This window comes from Oryctolagus cuniculus, chromosome 13, assembly GCF_051225735.1.
Source record: "Oryctolagus cuniculus isolate XC-2025 breed Fujian yellow rabbit chromosome 13, ASM5122573v1, whole genome shotgun sequence".
Lineage (NCBI taxonomy): Eukaryota > Metazoa > Chordata > Mammalia > Lagomorpha > Leporidae > Oryctolagus > Oryctolagus cuniculus.
In genome coordinates, this window is record NC_142879.1 from 106,443,520 (window position 1) to 106,469,910 (window position 26,391).

At 54.1% G+C, this 26,391-nt stretch overlaps 1 protein-coding gene and 1 long non-coding RNA gene across 4 annotated transcripts in view; one reads left to right on the forward strand and one right to left on the reverse strand.

The window, feature by feature from the left end:
- Nucleotides 1–11,509: 11,509 nt before the first annotated feature.
- Nucleotides 11,510–14,526, forward strand: LOC149122839 (uncharacterized). 2 transcript variants are annotated; one of them, XR_016219408.1, is made up of 3 exons: nt 11,510–12,343; nt 13,589–13,690; nt 14,029–14,526. It is a non-coding gene; the product is annotated as an uncharacterized LOC149122839 (long non-coding RNA). The 2 variants fall into 2 exon arrangements; XR_016219407.1 differs by having other exon boundaries at nt 11,513–12,343; nt 13,584–13,690; nt 14,029–14,525.
- A 312-nt stretch (nt 14,527–14,838) lies between these two features.
- The window catches only part of THNSL1 (threonine synthase like 1), a 41,449-nt gene continuing 29,896 nt past the window's right edge, over nt 14,839–26,391 (reverse strand). Inside the window, exons 3-4 of one of the 2 annotated variants that reach the window (XR_016219904.1) lie at nt 15,361–23,830; nt 14,839–15,220 (exon numbers count right to left, since the gene is read on the reverse strand). The gene's annotated coding sequence lies outside the window, so the exon portion shown is untranslated. Of the gene's footprint in view, nt 15,221–15,360; nt 24,842–26,391 lie in introns of those variants that run through there. The other variant, XR_016219905.1, reaches the window with a different exon arrangement.

Consider the following 26,391-nt stretch of genomic DNA (forward strand, 5'->3'; position numbering starts at 1 on the left):
ACCTCATCCCCTGAAGGGCCCCGAACCAGACCTCCTCCAGGAGCCCGGATCCGTTGCTCTATTTCAGAATGGATGGGAGTGAGAACAATGTCTCCCATATGGGATCTGTTGGGCTTCTTAAAGAAAGCGAATGAGCAGCACCCTTGCCATTGACACAATTCCCTGCATGGGAACACACGGCCCTGGAGGTGCCACCTCCTGGCCCTGCAGGAGACCCAGCCTCCAGGGCATGGTGTGTGGCTCAGGAATTTTTTTTAATGGTTATTCTAAGGCATAGCCCCTGTGACCTTGGCCTCCTACAGGCCAGCTTTCAAACTGCTGCTGCTTCTCTCCCTGTCACGGGAGAGTCCTTCACAAGTGAGCTGAGAGCGCTCTCCACACATCAGCGGGCCCGTTCTTCTCCCACCAGCTCCTCCCCACGGGGCAGAACTGAACTTCAAGGCCAGGTTCTCATCAGAGAGAGAGCTTAACCGATGCCAAAGACCAACCCAATGGCAGACGCCGGCAGCCCACATCAGACCTTAATTCCCAGCACTGGCTCCTGATTCTAGCTTCCTGCTGGGTGTACAGCCCCTGGAGGCGGCATACGATGGCTCAGATAATAGGGTTCCTGGGTTGCGTTCCCAGCTCCCAGCTTCAGCCCCACCAGCTAATGCAGACATTGGAGGGAGTGGAACAGCAGATGGGAGCTGTCTGCTTCTCAAAAATAAATAAGAGAGCAATCTAGCTATGGGAAGAGGCAGTGAGGCCCAGGAAAGTGAACTTGCTGAACAGCCCGGAGCAGGTGGCATCTTCCTTTGATGGGGGTGAAGAGGTGTTAATTGTTTACTCCAGGTTCTTGACCTGCACAAGGACAAGCATGCTAAGTGTGCTGACACAGATAAGGTGCACAGAGTGATGAAGTTTATTTAAAAGGTGGGAACGTGTGCACGCACACACACACACACACGTGAGCGTGCGTTGCTCCACGCAGAGGAATACCCATGATGAAGTGGCCCCAGGCCGGATTTGCCTGTAAGAAGGGAGGGTGGGGGAGGGGAGACAGGACTCCCGGCAGCCCCTGCAGCCGTGGTCTCTGGCAGGAGAAACAGAGACCCCCTTCCAGGGGCTGGTCTCCTGTAGGACCTCGGGCCGAAGCCTCTGCAGGCGTGAGCCCCCTGGGACTTCTAGGGCACCTGCACAAGTTCTGTGTGCAGCACAGTCTCCCTGTTTTCCTGGGATCTTCTCGGGTCCCAGGTGAAGCAGAGGCATCCCTGGGCCAGGAGGCGTTTTGGTTGACGAGGAGGAGGGTAGCGTCACACGTGGGGGCTTGTGACGTCCAGCTCAGCAGTGCCAAGCTAACTTCCTGCCTCTTGATCCCACATCACCCTCTGCTGGGTGAGGAGCAGCCAGAAGCCGAAGCTCTGCCAGCCACCTTTCCCCTCCCTGCTTTGGGCTTGCCCACTCCGGCAGCTGTGGGGAGCCTGCCTCGGGCTCCACCTGTCAGATGCTGATCCGCACTCTCCCTTGGCCAGGCTCCCGGTGGGGTGACAGAGCCCAGCCCAGCACCTGAAGTGACAGCACACAGCTTCTAACAGTACACACCTTGCTAACGAGCACCCCACTGCTGCAAAGACAGCAGCCCCAGGGTGCGGAAAACAAGGTGAGCGCCCAGCCGCCGCACCCCGCTGCCCATTGGGCAGCAACCATGGCAGACCACAGCTTCCAAAATCAGCCCCTCAGGGACGGGGTCCCAGGCCCCGGGGGCTCTACCCAAGTCCAAGCTCAGACGTGCACTTTACACAAAGCAGGCATGAGATGGGCAGTTTGGCGGGAGTTCAGTTGGCTCGGGGCTTGCCACGCCTATGCAGAGTGGAAGTGCGGAGGGCATGGGGGAGAAGGCGGGACTGTGCAGCTCTTATCAAAGCCCCTCTCCTCTGGGGCAGGACCCTGAAGGCAGTCCCCTCTGTAGACGGCCTAGGGGAGTTTGTTTTGAAGGACCACACTCGTCTCAGTGCTCCATACCTCGCCCCCACCCTGGTGAGTGTCTTTCCTCCTCACTGCACAGGTAGCAGCAGGAATGAGTCTTTCCAGAATGTTCCATGCAGCAGAACCCAGCTCTCCAAGGGCAGGGCATTTGGGCTGCAAACACACCCGGTAGGCCCATGATCCTGGCCTCCACTCCCCACCCTGGTGATCCCCTACAGGAGCTACCTCCCACCAGCCCCTCCCAGACCCCTGGGTTCCCGCAGGCACTTGCTGCACCGCGTGTCAGTCTCTCCCTCAGGACTGGGCGTCCCCTTAGGACACAGCCCTGCGGTGCTCGCTGCCCCCCATTCTGGGGTTATTAATGCATGTTGAAGAAATCGAGGGAGGGAGGAATAAACAGCCAAACTCCCCCAGAAAGGCACTGACAAATTCTTGCCGCTAGCATTAAAAATGTTACTTCCTCCACTGGGGTGGAGAGATGCCACACCAGGGTCTGCCCATTTCAAGAGCCGTCCAACAACACGAAGGAGGGCTTGGGGGCACCAGCCAGCTGGGAGGGAATTTGGAAAATCCAGCAACTGGACTTCCATTGTTGTCTGTAGAGGATGTAAAAGCAGTAAGAAGTCTGATCCTAAGCACTTTGTATTTTTTCTTTTTATCAGAGAAAGGTCTTCCTTTTCCGTTGGTTCATCCCCCAAATGGCTGCCACGGCCAGCGCTGCGCCAATCTGAAGCCAGGAGCCAGGTGCTTCTCCTGGTCTCCCATGGGGTGCAGGGCCCAAGCACTTGGGCCATCCTCCACTGCCTTCCCTGGCCACAGCAGAGAGCTGGACTGGAAGAGGGGCAACTGGGATAGAACCAGCACCCCAACCGGGATTAGAACCCAGGGTGCTGGCGCCGCAGGTGGGGGATTAGCCCAGTGAGCCACAGCGCTGGCCAGCACTTTGTATTTTAAAAAGCATGTTTATTCTTTTATTATTTGCATCTATTTGAAAGGCAGAGAGAGAGAGAAAGGGAAAGGGACAGAGAGAGGGAGAGAATTTTCCACCCACTGGTTCACTTCCCAAATGCCAGGCCAAAGCTGGGAGCTGGGAATGTCATTCAGGCCTCCCGTGGGGTGGCACCCAAGCACTGGTGCCATGAGCGGCTGTCTCCCAGGCACATCAGCAGTTACCTGGCTTGGAAGTAGAGTATCCAGGACTCGAAGCAGCACTCTGATAGGGGACGCAGGTATCCCCCCTTGGCAGCTGCACCACAACAGTAGCCCCAGTTTGCTTTTGGCGATCTTAAACAGTGTCAGTGATAAAATGTTCTTCCCAAAGAACGGCTGCTAGTTTAAGCTGAGCCATTGCCACAGGTTTCTTGTTGAGTATTGATAATATATGTTAGTGTCACGTGGTCACATTTGACAGCTTATCTTTGAATACACGTTGTGTTCTTCCCTGGTTTGGGTGTGACCAGTCCCAGTCCCGGCAGGTTCTGGCATTTGGCATTGGGGTGGAGATGTGGAGTGGTGACGGGGCCTTTAAGAGGCGGGGCCGCTGGGAGGAGCTGTCTTGGGAAGGGGTTAAGGCAGAGAGGTGGAGAGAGATCTTCACTCCCCTAATGCCCACGACAACCGGGGCTGTGCCTGGAGCCCAGAACTCACTGTGGGTGTCCTATGTGGGAGGATTTGAGCCATTGCTTTACTAGTCTTAACTTGTCCTAATTGCTGGGCCAAGTGCCCACCCCTCCAATAATTATGAAGTGAGTATTAATAAGATGAAAAGATCTGCCAAACGTACAATTTATCCAACTTTAAAATCATATCCCCAATACTAATTTTTTTTCTGAACTCATTCTTTAAAAGAGTTGAAAATTAAAATGAATACATTCCAACTTCAAACATATTATTAAAATTCAGTAAAATATATGTCGACTAAAGTACATATCTACCAAAAAAATCACATCTCATTTCACTGTTTCCGCATTTAAAATTGAAATATTAAATAATAATTTAACACATCCCATCAGATGACAGAATCGCTGGGGTAGGTGTTTGGTGGAGCAAATTCGATGCCCCATGGGAGGCCACCTCGCAATCCCGAGTGCCTGGGTTCAAGCCCTGGATCCACTGTTGACGCCAGCTTCCTGCTACCGCAGGGTCCTTGGGTCCCTGCCTCCCACCTGGGAGACCCGGATGGAGTTTCTGGCTCCACCTTCGGCCAGGCCCAGTTGTGGGCATCTGGGGAGTGAACCAGCAGATGGAAGATTCTCTCCCTCTCTGTGGCTTTTCCTTTCAGATAAAATAAAAATCATTTTGTTAAAAAAAAAAAAGAACCTATGTGGAATTAGCTAATGAAGCAGCCGGCACCTAAGCAGGCTTCTGTTCTGCCTCGTGAGGAGCGTGGAGCCTGGGGCGGTGGCCTCCCCTGGTACTTACCCCCAGCCAGTCTGTCATTAAGTTGCTATTTTTGCTCCTGGGCTGAGAGCTCAAGTGAAGTTGCTAAGGGCAACATACCTTTGCAGTGCCTTCTACTACCTCTGACAATTAAAGGAAAAGAAAAAGGATACAAAAGGAATGCGGGAAAGGTTCAGGAGCAAAAAGGCCCTGGAGGAAGGAAGCTGCCCCAGGCCATCCACTGCTGTCCTCCAGTCCAGTGGCAGCTACTGAGCAGCCTGGTTTGCAGTCCCGTCCAGCTAAGGCCCCTCCAGGTTTTAAAGGTATCACTCCCAAGGCATGTTCACAGTTGATTATAGAGTCTTGGGGCAGAAAGGAAGATCTTCAAGACAGAAGAAATAAATAAAAAAGATGGAGTTCCAATCTTGTGACTTGCAACCGAGGTATCAGGGACAGCAGGATGGACCACAGGTACTTAGCATGGTGTGGTACTTAGCATGGCACAGGTAATTTAGCACAGTACAGGACTTAGCATGGTACTTAGCACAGCACGGGTACTTAGCATGGTGTGGTACTTAGCATGGCACAGGTAGTTTAGCACGGCACAGGTACTTAGCATGGTACTTAGCACAGCACGGGTACTTAGCATGGTGTGGTACTTAGCATGGCACAGGTAATTTAGCACAGTACAGGACTTAGCATAGTACTTAGCACAGCACGGGTACTTAGCATAGTGTGGTACTTAGCACAGCACAGGTAGTTTAGCACGGTACAGGTACTTAGCATGGTACTTAGCACAGCATAGGTACTTAGCATGGTGTGGTACTTAGCATGGCACAGGTAGTTTAGCATGGTACAAGTACTTAGCATAGTACTTAGCACAGCACGGGTACTTAGCATAGTGTGGTACTTAGCACGGCACAGGTAGTTTAGCACAGTACAGGTACTTAGCATGGTACTTAGCACAGCACGGGTACTTAGCTTGGCACAGGTGTCACAGAGCATACTCTGACAGGGAGGCTGTTCAGTTCCGTCACCGTTAAGATGCCTGTATCCCATCTCGGAACGTGGGTTCAAGTCCCAGTTAGTCTGCTTCCAATCCAGCTTCCAGCTGACGGACCTGGGAAGGCAACTGGCAATGGCTCAAGTTATCTGACCCCTGCCGTGCGTGTGGGAGAGTGGATGGACTCCCTGGCTCCCGATTTCACCATGGCCCAGCCTTGGTGGTTTGTTGCTGGCACTTAGGGAGTTGAACCAGCGGATGGAAGATTTCACCCTCTGTCTCCCCCCACCCTTTGACTGTCAATCACCTTTTAAATAAAGTAAATATTTAAACAAATAAGTAAAAGTTAAATCTAACACACTATCAAGCAAATTACATCTGTCCTCATACTTTGAAAAGAGCACTTTCTTAACACAGTAATAGCGCAGGTGTGGCTGTGACCAGCACTTCAAGCTCTGGTTCCAGCCTTCCTGGAAGAGCAGCCTTGGCCACCATGGGGGAGACCAGCCCAGACCGACCCGAACTCTGCAATCCCAGCGTGCGTTCTGGATGAAAACCGGAAGGAGGCAGAGACCCCGACGGCTGGGCCCATTCCTCAGAGTTTCTGACTCAGTAGTTCTGGGTTGGCGGAGCAGGGGTGTGGCCAAGATTCTGCATTTTTAGCAAGCTTCTAGGAGACCCCAATTCTGAGAACCACCCAGGTAGAAGGGACGAGGGCCCCGGCTAGAGGGGAGTCAGAGCCAGCACTTGTGTACAGCCCAGGGATCTTCCCCCCAACACACACACACCCCCCGCTGTCCAGGTGTCCGAGCCACAGCAGGTGCACCGGGCAGCCTAGGAGACTGTGGCGGCCCCTGAGCTCTGCTGCCTCACCCTTGAACCTAGAGATGCACCAGGGGGCCCAAGGACGCTCTCACTGCTTCCACCCACAGCCAGGGGACCACACCGCCACGGGGTCAGCTGAGGCCTGGGGGCGGGGGGGGGGGGGGGACAGGGACTGCTTTGTTTGTTGTCTCTGAAAAACGCCCAGGAAATCCCACACAGCGGGCGGTTTTTGTTTGTTTGTTTTATCTTTTTGAGCATCACTTGTCAAAAGCACACGCAAGTGTGTTCAGAGCTGTCCCACTGTCCGTGCAGCCACTTAGCCACTCCTTTCTTTATCAGACTTTTTTAAAAGAACCACTTTCCCTCTTTCCCTAGCCCAGGCTCGACATCAAGCGAGTAAGCCAAGAACAGCAGCACTGCCCCCTGAGCAGACAGACGGCGGCTTCTAGGGGCATCAATCAACTCTACCCTGCCTAAGGGCACTTTGCTTTCATCTGAAAATCTACAACTAGCGGCGGGCACTTGGGCTGGCGGTTTAGACCCTGGCTATGGTATCCACATCCCACATCCGAACACCTGGGTTTCAGTCCTGAGTGCACTCCTGTTGCGCCCCCTCTTTGCGGAGGAACGACACAGGACCCTGCGCTGTTCTTTTGTCTGCTCGGCCCTCCCCGGGTTTGCTGCTGGTTCTTCCTGGGTTGGCTACCGACCCTTCCACCTCCGTGGAAGGGCGGTTCCCCCTGCCACTTTCCCCACTTCCGCGGGGGAGCGGCACACCGCTGGCCGGCTCTCTCCGGGGCTGCACAGGTGTTCCCCTTAGATGTTCCTGGTGCATGTTGTCTCTCTCCTCCTTTATAGTCCTCTTCCACCAATCCCAACTCTGCTACCCACACGCCGAGTACGCTGCTCTCCTCCAATCAGGAGCAGGTCCTGCTGTTTATTGGTTGAACTGGAGGCAGCTGTGTAGAAGCTGTTTACTCCTCCCAGCGCCATATTGTGGGAGAGCAGATGCATAGAATAAGTCTTAATTCGAGTAACAGTCTAGTCTGAGTTGCTCCCCACACACTCCTGATTCCAGCTGCCTGCTACTGCACGTTCTGGGTGGCAGCTCAGGCAGTTGGGTCCCTGTCACCCATAAGAGACACGGATTGAGTTCCCAGCTTCAGCTGAGCCTGGCCTCAGCCATTGTGGGCGTAGGGACAGTGAACCAGCCGGTGAGAAATTTCTCTCTGCCTCTCAAATAGATAAATATACTTTTTTAAAAAGATTTATTTATTTACTTGAAAGTCAGAGTTACACACAGAGAGAAGGAGAAGCAGAGAGAGAGAGAGGTCTTCCATCCGCTGGTTCACTTCCCAATTGGCCACAACGGCTAGAGCTGTGCCGATCCGAAGCCAGGAGCCAGGAGCTTCTTGGGGGTCTCCCATGCGGGTGCAGGAGCCCAGGGACTTGGGCCATCTTCCACTGCCTTTCCAGGCCATAGTTGAGAGCTGGATTGGAAGTGAAGCAGCCAGGACTCAACCCGGCACCCATATGGGATGCCAGCACTGCAGGCGGCTGCTTTTACTTGCTACGCCACTGTGCCAGCCCCAATAAATATACTTTTAAAAGTCGACAACATGGGACTGGCATTATAGCACAATGGTTTAAGCCACTTGCAATGTCAGCATCCCATATCGGAGCCTTGGTTCACTGTCCCAGCTACTCTGCTTTTGATCCAGCTCCCTGCTAGGGTGCCTGGGAAGCCCAGGTACTTGGGCCCCTACCACCCACATCGGAAATCTGGTTGGAATTCTCGCCTCCTGGATTCTGCCTGGCCCAGCCCTAAATGTTGTGGGCATTTGGGGAACAAACCAGTATGTGGGAGGTACTTTCCTCTCTCTCTCTTTACCTTTCAAATAAATAAAAAATCTTTTTAAAAATCAACAACTATGGTTTTCTATTGAACACACCAAAGCAGTAGCAACAGCTCCTTACTTACACACACACACACACACACACACATTCATGCTTTCACTCGACTGAGGGCTGAGTTCCTGAAGGAAGAGGCAAAGAACTGGGCAAGCATCAACCCAATAGGATCTTCTGCCCTTGACCTTCTCTTTATTTTCTCTTTTTTAAAAAATATTTATTTTTATTTATTTGAAAGACAGAGCCACAGAGAGAGGTCTTCCATTCGCTGGTTCACTCCCCAGATGGCAGCAACGGCCGGAGCTGCACCGGTCCGAAGCCAGGAGCTTCCTCCAGGTCTCCCACGTGGGTGTTATCCCAGGCCACAGCAGAGAGCTGGATTGGAAGAGGAGCAGCCAGGACTAGAACCGGCACCCATATGGGATGCTGGCGCTTCAGGCCAGGGCGTCAACCCACTGTACCACAGCGCCAGCCCCTGAACTTCTCTTTCTTCCATACCCAACAGGAGGCTGCCACCTGGAGGCCAGCAACAAGGTGACTTCCTCAAGGCCCAGGGCCTCTGGAGGAGCCCCGTGGAAGTAACACGTATGGGGCAGTGAAGGGTTAAGCTGCGGTGTAGCCTCTGTCTAAAGCAAACACCTGGATTCCCTTAAGGACAACCTATGCATTCCTACCGCCAGCACTTTGCTTGCAAGCCATAAATAGCTTTTCTTCCAGCTGCAGGCTGAACCTGGTAACAGAGGCAGAGCCATTTCTGGGCTGACATGCTTCTTGGATTTGCACGGGTTGGAGCCGCCTGAGCTCAGCTCCAGTAAAAGGCCAAAAAGCCGAGTGCAGCCGCTCATTGCTGAGGTCCCCACGACGTGGATACGTTTTCCTCTTGTAGGCAGCTGCGCACCCAGGGCTACGAGGCTGCCTGCTCTGCCAGGGGAGCAGATGGCGCCGCCCCAGTTCTGGTTCCGACAGCTGGGGAGCACTTGGGCCAGGATCAGGAGGAAGGAAGCATCTCCCGCCATGCTGGGGGAGGGGGTGGGCCGCGAGGGGAGGATGCTAAATGCTGCTTGCTCAGGCCTCCTGGGAACTGGCAGGGCTGTCTCCATCTCGTCTGATTCGGTCCTCTGGCTTTTACAGAGAGAAAAATCTGGACTTGAGTCTTCCAGTCCTGTGATACAGGTAGGACAGAGCCCGGGCAGGTATGCAGGTAGGAGGTGTGGAGGCAGGGAGGGCGGATGTAGGGAAGGAAGGAGGTAGGGCACAGGAGGGAGGGAGGAGGCAGGTAATAGGTAGGTAGGTAGGTAGGTAGGTAGTAGGCAGGTGCGTACACCCAGGAACCAGGATGCCTCCCCTGGCTACAGCTCAAGGTCTTCATAAGCAAAGAAAAACCAGTGCAGGGTTCAGCCAGTTCACACGCGGGAGGCTCCTCTCCTGGTTCTTAGAACAGCTGCATGGCCGGCAGAAGCTGAGCCCAGCCGAGAGGGGGCATCACGGAGGCTAGGACGTAGCCCAGGACGTAGGAGCCCGGGAACATTCTCTCTGCTTCTCTCCACATCCCTAACGTTTCAGATTTACAAGAAGCAGAAGAGAGGCTCCCCCCACGACTGCCCCATGAGCTGGTTTATTCCGGGCCAGCTCTCCCACCAGCAGCTTCTCCAGCCCCTTTTACAGAATAAAGGCCACCTGGACGGTACCTGATGGAAGTCGCGTGAAAATGAAGCCCGGAAGAGAAAGCCATGCCCGGAAGCCTGGTCTTGTGGCGGCCTGGGTGCACGTGGCTGCAGGGCACCCGCAGTTGTGTGGCCCAGAGGGCATCTGAGGACAGTCGCCCTGGGCTCCCGGGCTGCGCGGCGGCGGCTGCTGCTGCTGTCCAGTAGGGGGAGTCAAGGCCCGTCCATCCGTCCCTACAGGGACCGCCTGGCAAACCAGGGCAGAGACCTGAGAACCGGGCTGGGAATGGGAGAGGGAGGAGGAGGAGGAGGGCTGGGAGGGCTGGTGGGAGGGCGGGTACTGTGGGAAGAATCACTATATTCTTAAAGCTGTACTTATGAAATGAAGTCTGTATTCCTTAAATAAAAGGTTTGGGGGGGGGGTGCGGGATACATTTTAAAAAAGAGCTGAAGCAGAGATGGACATTTGGCGAGTGGTGAGATGGACATTTAACAAGCGGTCATGATGCCCCTTGAGACACTGCATCCTCCTGTCTGGGTTCGAGTGCTCACTCTTTATCCAGCTCCAGCTGCTTGCTGACGTGCACCTGGGGGGCAGCAGGTGGTCCATGCTCCAAGCCCTGTGTCCTTGCTACCTACGTGGGAGTCCCAGCCCTGTGTCCTTGCCACCTACGTGGGAGTCCCAGAGCGATTTCCCGGCCCCTGGCCTCATCCTTGTCCAGCTCTGACTATTGTGGGTATGTGGGGGAGATCTCTCTGTCTGACTGTCTCTGTCTCTCTGCTTTTCAAATAATCATTCACTATTAAAAGAAATCAAGTGCAGATTAGAAGTCATAAGCCAGAACCACTTGAGCACGGCAAAGAGCAGTAGAGGGGAGAGCCAGGGCCCGGTCTCAGCAAGAACTTGGGTGTGGATGGGTCTTGCAATCAGCCCCCTGCTGTGCTCTCTTGGCCCTCAAGCTTGGCCTGGCACCGGCTGGCTCAGACCCGTCTGCGGACTTTGAACTTGGGCATGCTCTTAGCTGCCCTCCCCTGTCTTTATCTCTCTGCTGCTGGCTCCTGTTTACCCGCCCAGCCTTCTGGCTGTGAATGATTAACCAGAGATACCCAGTTCCTAAGGCTCTGCTGGTGGAATGAAAACCGAGAAAACCCACATTTGTATTCCTTGTGTTTCTTTAGCCCCAGGCCTTGCTGTGTTCTGTTTCCAGGACAGCGCTAAGGGCATAGTCAGGGCTCCCTCTTCCCCACCCAGGGCAGGGACCACAGCTTCTTCCTGGGGCCTGGTTTAGGAAGCAGCTTGGGGCCAAAGCAAAGACAAAGCCATGGGAGATTCTTTCCCCTGGGGGGAGCAAAGGGACCACATTTCAGAGCCTGTGAGAGGGAGAGAGACCGTGTCATTCTGGCGCCTGGAGGCTCTGGGAAGCAGGGCTGTGCTGATGACGGGTGGTGGGGGTGAGGAGGTATTCATATGTTTTTACTCTAGGTTTTTGTCATGCACGAGGACAAACATGCTAAGTGCTGACACACATAAGGTGCACAGAGTGATAAAAGTGATATTTAAAAGGTGATAAATCCTTTCTCTGTCTCTCTCTCTCACTGTCCACTCTGCCTGTTAAAAAATAAATAAAAAATAAAAGGTGATAAAGTGGATACACACAAACACACACACACACACATGTTCATGCGTTGCCCCTACACCAATGCCCATCACGGCTTGCCTGAAAGGAGAAAGGGTAGGGGGAGGGAAACAGAGAGCGAGCCCCTGGCAGCCCCTCCAGCCGGGGTCTCGGTGGAAGAGAGTGAGCCCCTCCTGGTTTTTGGCCTCCTTTATGATGTTGGGGCGGTGCCTCTGCAGGGGTGAGGCCACCCGGGACTTCTAGGGCACCTGCACAGGTTCCGCGTGCAGCTCAGCATCCATATATTTCCGTGGCAGCCTCCCTGCAAGCCGCGGATGCAGCCGAGGCATCCCGGGAGAGGAGGCGTTCTGATTGACAAGGAAGGGGATAGAATTACACACGGGGGCTTGTGACACCCAGCTCAGCGGTGCTAAGCTGGCATCCTGCCTCTATCCCACTCCGAATGGGAACCGCCTGGCAGTCGGTCCAAGACACCTCAACACTCTGTGAGCAGATGACAAGAAAGGCAGCACCATGTTAGCAGTCAGCTACTGCAGCAACAGGAGGGGGAGGAGGAGGAGGGGAGGAAGGAGAACCTGCCTGAGGCCACGCCTACCTTGCACCAGTGTTCCTCGTCACTCTAAGACGGCTCATCCCCTCCCACGAAAGGGAAGAAACTAGGATTCGTTCCCAACAACAGAAACAAGCTCTGGGAGGAAAATGCATTGAACAAGCGTGGCAGGCATGGAATACTTCGTGGAAGAGGTGGGAGTCCCAGCACCGGACTGCTCTCTCTGCCCACATGCCGGTCTCCTAGGAGCAGAGCCCGCCCGCCAAGTCTGCACCAGCTGGTGCTCACTGGCAGGGTCCGTCTAGGGCTGAGGGAAGCTAAGCAGAGGGAAGGCGCTCTGGGAGCAGGGGCTGGCCCGGTTCCATTGCCCTGAGCCAAGGTGTGTGAGCTACACGTGGATGCCAAGGTGGGTGGAGGGCACGTCGGGAGGGGGCAGCCGAGGGTTCGTGGCAGGGCAGGATGGGCGCCCCAGCAAGTCCACAGGAGTTGACCATGGCCTCTGCTGCTCCAGCCTTGGAGACTGGGAAGGCACGGGGCCACAGCCTCACACACAGAGAGAGATGGTGGCTGGACGGGGCCACGTGGGTGGCAGGGGTCCAAGCACTCAGGCCATCTTCTGCTGCTTTCCCAGGTGCACTAGCAGAGAGCTGGGCTACCACTGTGCTGACCCTCAGCCGGCTTTTCTTCCCCGCTGAACATTTTCCAGTGGTACATAGCCAGTTGTGCAAAGCACACATTAGTCCACATCAGGGAGCAGTTTTTAAAAGTTGTAACTTCCGGCGGGGCCGCAGCTCACTAGGCTAATCCTCCGCCTAGCGGCGCCGGCACACCAGGTTCTAGTCCTGGTTGGGGCGCCGGATTCTGTCCCAGTTGCCCCTCTTCCAGGCCAGCTCTCTGCTGTGGCCAGGGAGTGCAGTGGAGGATGGTCCAGGTGCTTGGGCCCTGCACCCCATGGGAGACCAGGAAAAGCACCTGGCTCCTGGCTCCTGCCACCGGATCAGCGCGGTGCACCGGCCGCAGCGCGCCGGCCGCGGTGGCCATTGGAGGGTGAACCAACGGCAAAGGAAGACCTTTCTCTCTCTCTCTCTCTCTCTCGCTCACTGTCCACTCTGCCTGTCAAAAAAAAAAAAAAAAAAGTTGTAACTTCCCTTAGTGAGTTATTCCTAAATTCTACAGTTCTCTCTTCCAGGGATTTATTCCGCATCGTGAACCCAGATAGATTCTCTCAAAAATGTCTCTTACTTTGTCTTCAGGGAAAAAGAGAGACTGGCATTGTCATGCAACCGGTTGAGCCACCCACTTGTGATGTGGGCATCTGCTATCCAAGCAATGGTTCAAATCCCGGCTGTTCCACTTCTGACCCAGCTCCCTGCTAATGTACTTGGGAAGCAGCAGGTGTGGCCCAGGTGCATTGGTCCCTGCCACCCACGTGGGAGGCCTGGATGGAGCTCCTGGCTCGGGCCTGGATGTTGTCACTATTTGAGAGCGTGAACCAGGGGATGGAAGCTCTCTATCTCCTCTCCTGTCCCCCCGTCCTGTCACTCTGCCTTTCAATAAATACATCTTTAATAGAAGAGTAAAAAGGAAGGCTGCTGTGTTACCAGAGGCAGCGCAGTGACCTGCCTGCTCAAACCTCTCCCGGGCAGGGCAGGTGTCACAGTGCAGCTGGTCGGGCCGCTGTCGGGGCCACCTGCATCCTGCATCCTGGTCCTGGGATCCAGCTTCCTGCGATGCACACCCTGAGAAGCAACAGGTGAGAGCCCATCTGCTTGGACCCCTGGCATTTCATTTTTTAAAAAGATTCATTTAAAAAACAGAGGGACGTCTTCCATCTGCTGGTTCACCCCTCAAATGCCCAGAACTCTGGGTCTCCTGTGATAGTGGCAGGGACCCACGTACTTGAGCCTCCCAGGGTCTGCGTTAGCAGGAAGGTGGAGTCGGGAGCCGAGCCAGGACTCTGGACTCCAGGCGCTCCGATGTGGCTCACAGGCGTCCCGAGTGGAAAACACCCACCCCAGGACTATACTATTTTAAGCTCATACATATTCATTTCTCATCTTTCGGTTTTCCCTTTTGAACCTGTTAACACAGTGAAGGTCATTGCCCTTCCTGGGCTGAAAATACAAGCACCCGTGTTCTCCCTTGAGTGGCCCGGGGGCCCTGTGGCTGGTCACACAGGGCCAGACATCTCCACTGCGGGAATGACTTCAGCACGGGCAGGAGACAAAGAACCTTGAGGAAGCTGCTCTTCTAACAGTTCTTCCACTGACCGGATTCTGATAGACACTTCAGGAGAGTCCGAGGGTAGTTCTGCCCAGGGCAGGCCTTATTTGCGTGTGGATTCACAGGATCACCCAGCACTGTTTCTGGGAGAAATCTTAGAGGCCGTCTCCTGCCATCAGACCAGATGCCCTCCCCACCCCCCAGCTCATCCTTTGTCAGATATCCCCAAGTGTTTCATTAAAATAAAAAAATAGCTTGCTCTTAAAATAATTGCTGCGAATACCACTTAATACAGTTATTAAGAATCTGGTTAGGCAGGCGCCACGGCTCACTAGGCTAATCCTCTGCCTTGCAGCGCCGGCACTCCGGGTTCTAGTCCCGGTCGGGGCGCCGGATTCTGTCCCGGTTGCCCCTCTTCCAGGCCAGCCCTCTGCTGTGGCCAGGGAGTGCAGTGGAGGATGGCCCAAGTGCTTGGGCCCTGCAACCCATGGGAGACCAGGAGAAGCACCTGGCTCCTGCCTTCGGATCAGCGCGGTGCGCCAGCCACAGCGCGCCAGCCGCAGTGGCCATTGGAAGGTGAACCAACAGCAAAGGAAGACCTTTCTCTCTGTCTCTCTCTCACTGTCCACTCTGCCTGTCAAAAAAAAAAAAAAAAAGAATCAGGTTAATAGCTGCATATAATATGCACACACTTGTTTATATAACACAGGATGATATACTTACACACACACACTTGTATGCACAAATGAGGGATCCATAAAAGGTGAATGGAAAATACATATAATGAAAAAAAGCCAACATTTTTGCACAAAATAAACTTATCTTTTTTTTTTTTACGATGTATTTATTTATTTGAAAGTCAGAGATACACAGACAGAGAAGGAGAGGCAGAGACAGAGAGGTCTTCCATCCGCTGGTTCACTCCCCAATTGGCCACAATGGCCAGAGCTGCGCTGATCCAAAATCAGGATCCAGGAGCTTCTCCCAGGTCTCCCATGTGGATGCAGGGGCCCAAGGACTTGGGTCATCTTCCACTGCTTTCCCAGGCCACAGCAGAGAGCTGGATCGGAAGTGGAGCAGCCAGGACTTGAACCGGTGCCCATATGGGATGCGGGCACAGCAGGTGGTGGCCTTACCCACTATGCCACAGCGCCGCCCTCCCCCCAACATTATTGCACACACAAACACCTTTGGCCTCACCCCAACTAGCAGAGAGCCTGTCAGTGGTTTCCTCCTGCATCCCCACTGCTTTCTCATCCAATCCAGCTCTGTTCATACTGAAAGAGAGTTCAGATATTCGAGAACACCCCAGACGCTGCCATTCTGCTGGTAACTTCACGTGTTGTGATCCAGGGCAAAGGGTCTGCTTGGTTGTGTTCCCAGGGTCAGTGGGTGTGGCGGTGCCCTTGCCAAAGGTCCAGCCTCCCCATCGCGGCCTCCTCCCTCCCGACCTATCTAAAGCTCAAAGCTCCTAACCACACAGCCAGCTTAGGCGGCCTCTGTAATTACAGAGTCGTGTTGGCTGCCTGTCCTCCTTAGCTTGACAGATGCCACTGGTTTTGGGCGGGAGGATTATTCCATGCAAAGAAATGAGCAAAAGTATATACTCTAAATATGTGGACACCACATCAGTGTAGACAAATGTATTTCAGAGAAACGTTAAACTAAAGAGAGTGCCATGATGGCACAGTGGGCACTGGGGGTGGGGAACAGTGCAGGGTAAAAGGTTTCTCAGCTGCAGGGCCACGTCCCTTATGTAGTGGCCAACAAGCACAGTGAGCACTAGAAGGGCCCAGGGGCACGGGAGGCCACGTGCCCGGGGTCCAGAACGGCCAGAGTGCGTGATTTCAGACAACCTGTACACAGTAGCCGAACAGCCAAGTGATTGTGGGTCTGCCCGTGCTTAAAGAAACACCCATGGCTGGCACCGCAGCTCACTAGGCTAATCCTCTGCCTGCGGCGCCGGCACCCCAGGTTCTAGTCCCGGTTGGGGCGCCGGATTCTGTCCCGGTTGCCCCTCTTCCAGGCCAGCTCTCTGCTGTGGCCAGGGAGGGCAGTGGAGGATGGCCCAGATGCTTGGGCCCTGCACCCCATGGGAGACCAGGAGAAGCACCTGGCTCCTGGCTTCGGATGGGTATAGCTCTGGCCATAGCGGCCATTGGAGGGTGAACCAACAGCGAAGGAAGACCTTTCTCTCTGTCTCTCTCTTTCACTGTCCACTCTGCCTGTCAAAAAATAAATAAATAAATAAATAAATAAATTGTGGGGAGCAACTGGGAGCAACTCGGACTAGACTAAGTTACTGGAATTAAGACTTATTCTATGCATCTGCTTTCCCACAATATGGCGCTGAGAAGGGAAACAGCTTCTACACAGCTGCCTCCAGTTCAACCAATAAACTGTGGGACCTGCTCCTGATTGGAGGAGAGCAGCGTACTCGGCGTGTGGGTAGCAGAGTTGGGATTGGTGGAGGAGGACTATAAAGGAGGAGAGAGACGGCATGCACCAGGAACATCTAAGGGGAACATCTAAGGGGAACACCTGTGCAGCCCCCGAGAGAGCCGGCCGGCGGTGTGCCGCTCCCCCGCAGAAGTGGGGAATGTGGCAGGGGGAACCGCCCTTCCACGGAGGTGGAAGGGACAGTAGCCAACCCGGGAAGAACCAGCAGCAAACCCGGGGAGGGCCGAGCAAACGAAAGAACAGCGCAGGGTCCTGTGTCGTTCCCCCACGAAGACGGGGAGCGACATAATGGTGCCGTCACTCGGATATGAAGCCTAGGCAGGGCTTAATGTCGTTCCTCCACGAAGAGGGGGAGCGACAATAAATAAATAAAAAGAAATAAAAAAAAAAAGAAACACCCATGATTTCTTCCCCAAACGTTGCGCTGCATACAACACCTCCACAGCCTAAGGCTGTTTTGATTTCTGTATTGAGGAAAGTGGTTAAGGAATTCAGTTATTGGACCAACCCATAGCTGCCAGTGTTTATTCTCACAGGATAGTTTTTTTTTTTTTAGGTTTATTTATTTACTTGAAAGTCAAAGAGTCAAAGCTACTGAGAGAGGGGGAGAGACAGAGGTCTTCCATCTGCTGGTTCACTCCCCGGATGGCCACAAGACCCAGGGCTGGGCCAGGTCGAAGCCAGGAGCCAGGAGCTTCTTCCAGGTCTCCCACGTCAGTGGCAGGGGCCCAAGGACTTGGACCATCTTCCACTGCTTTTCACAGGCCAGTAACAGGGAGCTGGGTGGGAAACAGAACAGCCAGGATTCGAACCGATGCCCATATGGGATGCTGGTGTCACAGGCAGTGGCTTTACCCACCACGCCACAGCGCTGGCCCCGAGGATACGTCTAACCTAAGAAAGCTCTGGTCTCCGCAGCATTACTTCCAGGGAGTTGTTATAAATTCCAGGATATTCCTCAAAAAGAACTGTAGGGCCTTATGGCAAGTTTTTAGCTAGATTTTTACTTCAGGGTCTCTTTTCCTCCTCCTCTATAAATAAAGAAACTTCTGGGGCCGGCGCCGTGGCTCACTTGGTTAATCCTCCACTTGCGGTGCCGGCATCCCATATAGGCACCGGTTCTAGTGCCGGTTGCCCCTCTTCCAGGCCAGCTCTCTGCTGTGGCCTGGGAGTGCAGTGGAGGATGGCCCAAGTGCTTGGGCCCTGCACCCCATGGGAGACCAGGAGAAGCACCTGGCTCCTGGCTTCAGATCGGCGCAGCTCTGGCCATAGCGGCCACTTGGGGGGTGAACCAACGGAAAGAAGACCTTTCTCTCTGTCTCTCTCTCTCTCTTACTGTCTAGATCTCAACCTGTCAAATAAATAAAAAAAAATTTTAAAAAGGAAACTTGCAAACAGGATATAAAATTCTAAATCTGTCTACCCCCAAAAAACACAAGAATTGCTACAGCACAGCTGGGAACTCCACGCAGGTCTCTCACTGGGTGGCAGGGACCCAAGCACCTGAGCTGGCCCTGAGCTGCGGTGTGCGGGCGCCCAGAGGCTGGCAAGAGGAAGGCGCTGCGGGTCCTCGGGAGCACGGAGGACCTGAAGTGACCCTCCCTGGGTCTCAGGCTGGCTGAGGGCTCAGTCTCTCCGTAAGATGGACTCTATGCGGGGTGGGTTGGCAGCCACTTCCCACCAAGCCTGCCCCGCCACCTGGCGGAGTGGGGACTGAGCGGCAGCGGGAGCAGAGAACAGGGTCTGCGGCACAGACTTCCTCCACGGCTAAGAGGGCTCAGGCGCACCACTGGGAGCCCTGGAGAAAAGTTCAGCTTCGCTGTGGAGTCTGTTTCCTCTTCACTGCCTCCCGCTCATGCGTCCCAGCCCCAGGCCAAGCCAGAGTCAGTGTCACAGTAACGCTGATACCAAAAAACAAAACAAAAGCACACACACACACACACACACACACACTAACACTAAGCACTGACGAGGGGGGACACAGCGTGGACAGTGATTACTCCCAGGTCGTGAGAGGCAGTTGCCGTACTATGTTTGTGTGCATAGATTGTACGTGTTCTCTCTCTCTCTCTTTTTTTATTTGACAGGTCGAGTTATAGACAGTGAGGGAGAGAGAGACAGAGAGAAAGGTCTTCCTTCCGTTGGTTCACCCCCAAATGGCCGTTACAGCTGGCACTGCGCTGATCCGAAGGCAGGAGCCAGGTGCTTCCTCCTGGTCTCCCATGCTGGTGCAGGGGCCCAAGCACCTGGGCCATCCTCCACTGCCTTCCTGGACCACAGCAGAGAGCTGGACTGGAAGAGGAGCAACTGGGACTAGAACCCGGCGCCCATATGGGATGCCAGCACCACCGGTGGAGGATTAACCTAGTGTGTTATGGAGCCGGCCCACATGTTTTCTCTTACAAGCACATGTGATTATTACCGGAGGAAAAAAGCACTAGCAACTAATTTTTAAAATACAAATTATTATTTGGAGGGGCAGGTGTGTGGCCCGGTGCCCACATCCCTCAATCAGAGTGCTTGGTTTGAGTCCAGGCTCTGCATCTGATTCCAGCTTCCTGGTAATATAGTCTGGAGAGTAGCAAGTGGTGGCTGAAATACCCGGGTCCCTGCCACACACGTAGGGGACCCAGAGGGAGTTCTAGGCTCCTGGCTTTGGCCTGGCCCAGCCCTGGTTGCTGTGGGCATTTGGAGAGAGAACCAGTGGGTGGGAGATCTTGCTCTGTCTCTGTCTCTCTGTCTTTCAAGTAAATGAAAGTTTTCTTTCTTTCTTTCTTTCTTTTTTTTTTAAAGAGAAGTCTGTCTTTGTTCATAGTCTGTAACTCGAGACCAGATTCAATAGTTCTGGGAAGCAGCTCCCTTGGATGCCTTGAGATGCCTGCTAATGCCAGCAAGCAGGAGCTGACCATCAGCTCAGCTCAGCGGCCACAGACTCCGTGTTGCCGTGGGGAACCTCAACACACCCTCAGCCCGTGCTATTCCAAACAGAACAGAAGGGCAGCCGCAGCTTTGCGTGCAGGTCTGTTTCTCTGCACACCCTCCAGCTCTAACCTCCCCATCTCATCCCTAGGACAGTCGTAACGGCCCCAGCACAGGACCGGCCACGGCAGCCCGCCCTCCTCTCTGTTTCTCACGGGAAGCCGTGTGGCCTCTTGCCTGGACTATGACAAGAATCTCTCACCCACTCTCTGCCGCCGCTCCTCCCTCCTACGCTGCACAAAGCAGCTTCTACCGTGCCGGTGCGGCTTGCCTGGGAGGATCAACACCTCGAGCTGGAATCCGAGAGCGGGCACTCTGCACGCCGACCCTGATTTCCAGCCGAGCTGTTTCTGACATGAGTTCCAGGGAACGACAAGGAGGGATTTATTTACATACAAACATTTGTCCAGCTTCCTGCTGATGCAGACCCTGGGAGGTAGGGGGTATGGAGGGGGGGATGACTCAGGTTTCCTTGCGTCCCTGCCATCCACATGGGCGATCTGGATTGAGTTCCTGGCTCTGAACTTGAACTCCAGCCTGGTCCCAGCCATCGTGTGCGTTTGGAGAGTGAACCAGTAGATGGTGGTTCTCTGTGTGAGTCTACCTCTGGCTGGCTGGCTCAAATTAAAAAACACTGAACAGTCCTTCCAAATCCCGACAGCTAGGCACAAGCTGGTGCCTATGTTCTCAGTTAGCCACTTTGTCTTTTAGACAGACTCTACGGCACTGTGACTACCACAGCTTCTGAACTGGCCCTGAGACAAGGCATGGGCACAGGGGCCCCAGAAACCTGTTGCCCTCTCAACAGACAGAGTACCCAACAGCGAGGTCCCCTGGCACTGGGCCAGGCTGAAGCTGGGAGGTGGGAACTCAGTACTGGAGCCATCCCGGCTGCCTCTCAGTGTCTGCATGGGCAGGAAGCTGGATTCAGGAGCTGGAGCCGCGAGTCAGACCCAGGCAGCCCTGGGTGGGGTGCAGGTGTCTTAACCGTGATGTTAAAGGCCCGCCCCCTGAGTTGGACTTGGAAGTAGGAGCAAGATGAAAGCAATAGAGAGACTTGAGGGACGAGCATTTACAAGCACTGGGAACGGCGTGGAAAAGCACCGGACAGTGAGAAGCCAGTGACAATCAAGGGGAAGGCACATCTCCCCTGGTGGCTCACTGACATGGCGAGTGGGAGCAGGGGTCACCTTCACGGACAGAGGGAAGGTGGGGAGGGGCTGCAGGGCGGGGGAGGGGACGGGGAGGAGGGAGGGCTTCCTCTTCTGGCCCCAGCCTTTATGTCTCTCTAGGCACCCCAGGAGACCAGGTCTGTGTGAGTCACCGGCCATCACCTCGGCCCAGGCCTGACAAGGTGGCGCTGTCACGAACGCGTTCCTCCCTACACAGGCGTCCCCATCTGTAATGTACGAGGCCCGCCCCGCTGTGTCACCGGCTGCCAGAAGCACAGGTGCCAGAAGCCCTGAGCTGGGCCCAGGCTTTCTTCCCAGCCGTGCCCACAGGCAGCAGGACCACACGCCCGGAAAGACACACAGAGAGGAGACGGCTGCCCTGGGGCTCCGGGACAAACCTGGGGGCTCTCCTCATCCTTTCTCCAGCACCCTGCACCCACCCATATTTGAAATTTCAAGAAAGCGGGAGAGGTACTTCTTTTCTCCCGGGAACAAGTGAGAAGGAAGCCTAGGAAGGCCCACATTTGCTCGATTGGGGGGGCCAGCAGACTCGCCGCGTCAGTTTCTTTGCAAGGAAGGGTGGTGTTTCACGCAGATTTCTGGGCCAACCCACACCAAACACAGCAGCACTGAGCGGGCAGGAAGGCAGAGAGCCTGAGTGTAGACTGTGGGACGTGTTGCTCCTCCGTGTTAACAAGTGGTGGTTCCGCTGCGTGACGCCTCAGGGCAAAGGTGTCCACGAGAGCGGGCTGGTCGGAGAGTCCCTTGGGGTCTCCTACTTCTGCCCTTTTCGACTCTGAAAGTCCTTGTCCAGTGCCTGCCACCAGCCCAGAACTGTTCTACCCACAGGACTCCACGGGGAGCAGCTCAGCCAGCAGGGGGCGTCTGCTCCAGCAGTCCCGCCTTACCCAGGCTTCCTCGCTCAGGGCAGGGAGGGCTGGGGACAGTGGCCTCGTCGGCCAGGTTTCGGAGAGGTTGCCAGTGCCCTGGGCAGCTGGGGTCGCTGGCCCCATGGGTGTCAGGGGTAGAGGGGATACTGAGAACTTAAAGAGAGGACAACGGGGGTTGTTGGAGAATCAATCTGCTGGCAAATGTGGGGATTTTGCCACTTAATATTTTTAATGACTTGAGAGACTGATGTTTGTGTGAGGCTGGTCTTAGCCACAGCCAAGACGCATGATGGAGGCCTCCCAGCTGCTTGGGTGGTCCCACCGGAGGGGAAAGTCGCCCAGCTGGGGTCCATTTGGGGCAGAGTGTCCTACCTGGCCACCAGGGTGCTGTTCTTTCTCCTTCCAGACCCAGGTACTGGGGGGAGCGGAACAAGGCCAGTGGCCGGAGGAGAGGCTCAATCCGGGGTCTCGACGGCGCTCTTGGCATGAGATTTGTTTTCCTCACCTGGTCGATCATACGGCTGCAGACAGGAGCTCAGGGCCTTGCCACGCATGCACTTGTGAACCTCCATCGGCGGTGATGAGCACGAAGACAGAGCAGGTGCCCAGAGGTGGCTTCCTCAGGCGACCCTGACATTCCTGGGTGCGAAGGTTTGCATCTGAGAGGCCGCCAGTGAGGAGCCCGTAGACTTCTCGTCTCACCTAAGGAAGCAGGAAGGTTTTCTGTCTTTGCAGGACACCGCTGGGTTTGCACCATTCGCTCCTTGTGATTAGAGATGGGTGGCGGTGATTGGAAAAGTCCCTTCTGGGAAAATGGACACCTGTTCTGGTGTAGTGAGAGTGCATCCCCAGGGACCATGTGTGTGTGTGTGTGTGTGTGTGCGTGTGTGTGCGTGTGTGTGTGTGCACGCACATGTGTTTTTCCAGCTCGTTTGTGACTAAGCAGATTCCAAGTTTTGTTTCTCCTGTCTAGACTCGCTGAGGCTGAGAAGTGTCTTTTCCGCCGGGGATCTCTGGAGCGATTTCTGGCTAGGGCAGGTGCTGGCTCCCCGTCGGGGCGCATGTTGTGAGAACAGAGACCAGCATTCCTCCGCTGCAGGGCAGCCCAGCCAAATTCCCCAGGAGATGGGCACCCAGGCTGTTTGCACAACACATTTTTAGACTCTGAGTCACCCCTGGGTATCACTTCGCATTCGATTCCCGGCATCCTGTGACCTTGGCTTCTCCTTGCACAAACAAGTCTGCACCTCTGGCTTCCCAGGCACCCGCCCTCAGGAAGCAGAGCAACCGGGCACATGAAAGGGCTGCATCCAGCCGCCGCCCCTCTCCCGGGCTACCAGGTGTGGGTCACAGGGCTTTGTCACTTCCTCCTTCCTGCCCTAGGCAAAATGGTGAAACAGGCTCAATCCATCCGGGAGTCTTCCACGCTTTCCCGGTGTCAACTAACACTCCGGGTTAGCCTTCCGTTCCCAGAGAAGTGTAGCTCCATTCGGCAAGTATTTCTCGGCACTTATTGAAACAGGTGGTGCGTACCAGGCCCTGGGCTGGGCACTGAACGAAGTGGACAATCGTCTCCCTCCTGGAGGTACTGAAAGATGCTGTTATTGAATATTCCTACTGCAGAGATGGTAGCCGTCCTTCTGTGCGGGTCTCCTGTACACAGTGTAAAACCACACTAAGAAACTCAGGACGGAGACTGTCGCTCCCCCATTCGCGGAGGAACGACACTGGACCCTGCGCTGTTCTTTCTGCCCGGCTCTTCCCGGGTTAGCTGCCGGCCCCTCCACCTCCGTGGAGGGGGCGGCACCCCGGACCGCTTTCCCCGCTTCCGCAGAGGAGCGGCACACCACCGGCCGGCTCTCTCGGGGGCTGCTCAGATGTTCCTCAGGTGTTCCTGGTGCATGTTGTCTCTCTCCTCCTTTATAGTCCTCTTCCACCAATCCCAACTCTGCTGCCCACACGCCGAGCACGCTGCTCTCCTCCAATCAGGAGCAGGATCAGCTCCTGCAGTTTATCAGTCAAGTTGGCGAGGCAGCTGTGTGGAAGTTGTTTGCTGTCTCTCAGCGCCATATTGTGGGAGATCAGATGCATAGAATTAGTCCTAGTTCCAGTAATTTAGTCTAGTCTCAGTTGCTCCCCACAGGAGACTGAACATCAGTCGTGCGTCTTCTGAAACAGAAAATTGATGGGTGGGCATTTAGTGCCATGGTCAACACACTACTTGGGATGCCTGCATCCAATGTGGAAGGACCTTGTTTGAGTCCCAGCTCTGCTTCCAGGCTAATGTTCTGCTAATGCACACCCTGGGAGGCAGCCAGTGATGGCTCAAGTATTTGGATCCCTGGCCTCCGCATGGGAGACCCATATGGTTAAGCATAACGTACTGTGTATTTCAGAATGGCTGAGAATCAACTTCAGATGTCCTCACCTCCAAAGACAATCAACATCTGAGGAGACAGGAACATCTGGTGTCCTGATCTAATCACCCACGTTGTATACACGGATCATCGTATCAGCTTGTGCCCCATAGATGTGCTTACATCTGATTACGATAATTTTTTAAGATAAGAAAAATGGCACCTAATTGAAAATCAGATTCCTGTCATTTTTGTGTCTCCTGTATTTTATTAATCCTGTGATTGCTGGAAATGTGGCAGCCAGGTAGGGCTCCTGAGGGTTTGGAAATGTGCAGGCTGTCTTACTGTCACAGATAAGCTTTGTCTGCTTTTTCTCATCAAGCTATTAAACTAAGGTAATTGTGTCTCACTTCCTGAATATCACACAGGAAGAGACGTTGGCTCCCCATGTTCTGTGCACATTCTTTTTTTTTTTTTTTTTGGATATTTATTTATTTATTTGAAAGGTGGAATTACAGAGAGGCAGAGGCACAGAGAGAGGTCTTCCATCCACTGGTTCACTCCCCAGTTGGCTGCAATGGCCAGTGCTGTGCTGATCCGAAGCCAGGAGCTAGGTGCTTCTTCCAGGTCTCCCACGTGGGTGCAGGGGTCCAAGCACTTGGGCCATCTTCTACTGCTTTCCCAGGCCATAGCAGAGAGCTGGATCAGAAGTGGAGCAGCTGGGACTCCAATTGGCATCCATATGGGATGCTGGCACTGCAGGCTGGGGCTTTTAACCCACTGCGCCACAGCGCCAACCACAGCTCGGACCCCAACAGCCATTCTTTAAAACAAACAAACAAACAAAAAAACGATTTCATATATGCTGATGCAGATCTGGCTGCCAGCCACTAGGTGTCCTCGCGCTGACCCGCACACCCTAGTGGAGGGTGGGGCAGGCGGAGACCCCTGGCGGCTCTCTCCAGCTCCTCCAGCCTTGGTGTGAGTCCTGCCACCTGCCTGCTGGCCCAGCTGCCCGGGGACCCCTCTCTGGCACCCTCACGGGGGGCCGCAGCATGGGTCTGTGGGAATCAAGACACACGTGTGCTTCTCCTGGGAGCACCTGCGTGTCAGGTGTTCTCCCCAGTGGTGCCTGCATCCGCTGGCAGCCAGGGGAGGAGATGATGTACTTCAGGCTGCAAGAACTTCGAGCACCTTAGGTCTCTGACCCTTGGGTGAGACCCGCGAGCACATGCAGCCTTGTGCTTCCCGCTGTACGTAGCTTTTGTGTGCCGGTGTTAGTGCAGACCCCGTGAATTCTGTTGAAAAGTGAAATGTCTAATTTTTTGAAATCTGCATCTAAAAAGCATATATAGAAAGCTAAATCATCATAAAAGGTAAGTATGAGATTTGAATAGAGTTAGAAACAAATGTATTATAGCATAGTTCACCACCCTAAGATGACACATTTTAATTGTAATACAATTGTAATACTTTATCATAAAATGCCCTTCGTCCTTGTGAAACTTAAACCCGTGTCATTTGATAATTAGACTTAATGCTTCTTGCTAGCTTTATTCTATATTAAAAGTCTGTGTTTCTTGTCTAACTTGCAAGGGAGAAAAATGAGTTTCTCTCTGGGTGTCTCTGTCTTCCAAGTAAAATGAAAATAAGTAAATAAAGTTTAACAAGGTTTCTGGATAAAAATATCAAATTATAACTATGCTATTTCTCCATACCAGTTGTATCCAGCTATATATATACTTCTATCCAAGCTACCATTTATTGTAACAACAAAATGTAAAATCTCTAGAGATTGGCTTAATCCACGATTTTTAAGATCTCCAAGGAGAGACTGGTACAACTGACAAGGCATCATTTTAAAATGAACAAAGACATCCCAAGATCGGTTCTCTCCCTTTTAATCCACTCAATGCAATCAAAATTCCCACCAGATTTTTCCTTTAGGGAACGCAACACACTCACTCTGAAATTCCTGTCGAAGAATGAGGTCCACGAACGGCTAAACCTGCACTGGGGGTCCCAGCCATGGGCTTGGGGTGTCTCCCAGGCCCGCTGCCCGCCCCCCCCCCCGCCCCGGGTCTGAACTTCATGGCATACACTCATTTTTCCAATTTCTGTTTCCCAATTCATGAGTTGACAAGAGCTTTGCTTGGCCTCCCAGCTGTGGCTTCCACAAGGAGAAGCTGTGAGAGGCAGCCATGGAGCTGATGGGTTCATGACCTTGGGGCTGGGGGTCCCTTCTCTCCTGGAGTTTGGCTCAGCCACTCCTCACTGCCCTGGCAGCCACAAGTGACGCCTTGCCCGGCGATCAGAGGACACCTTGGTGCGCCAGAATCCCATGCATGCTTCTGGACGCCACCACCTCGCTTT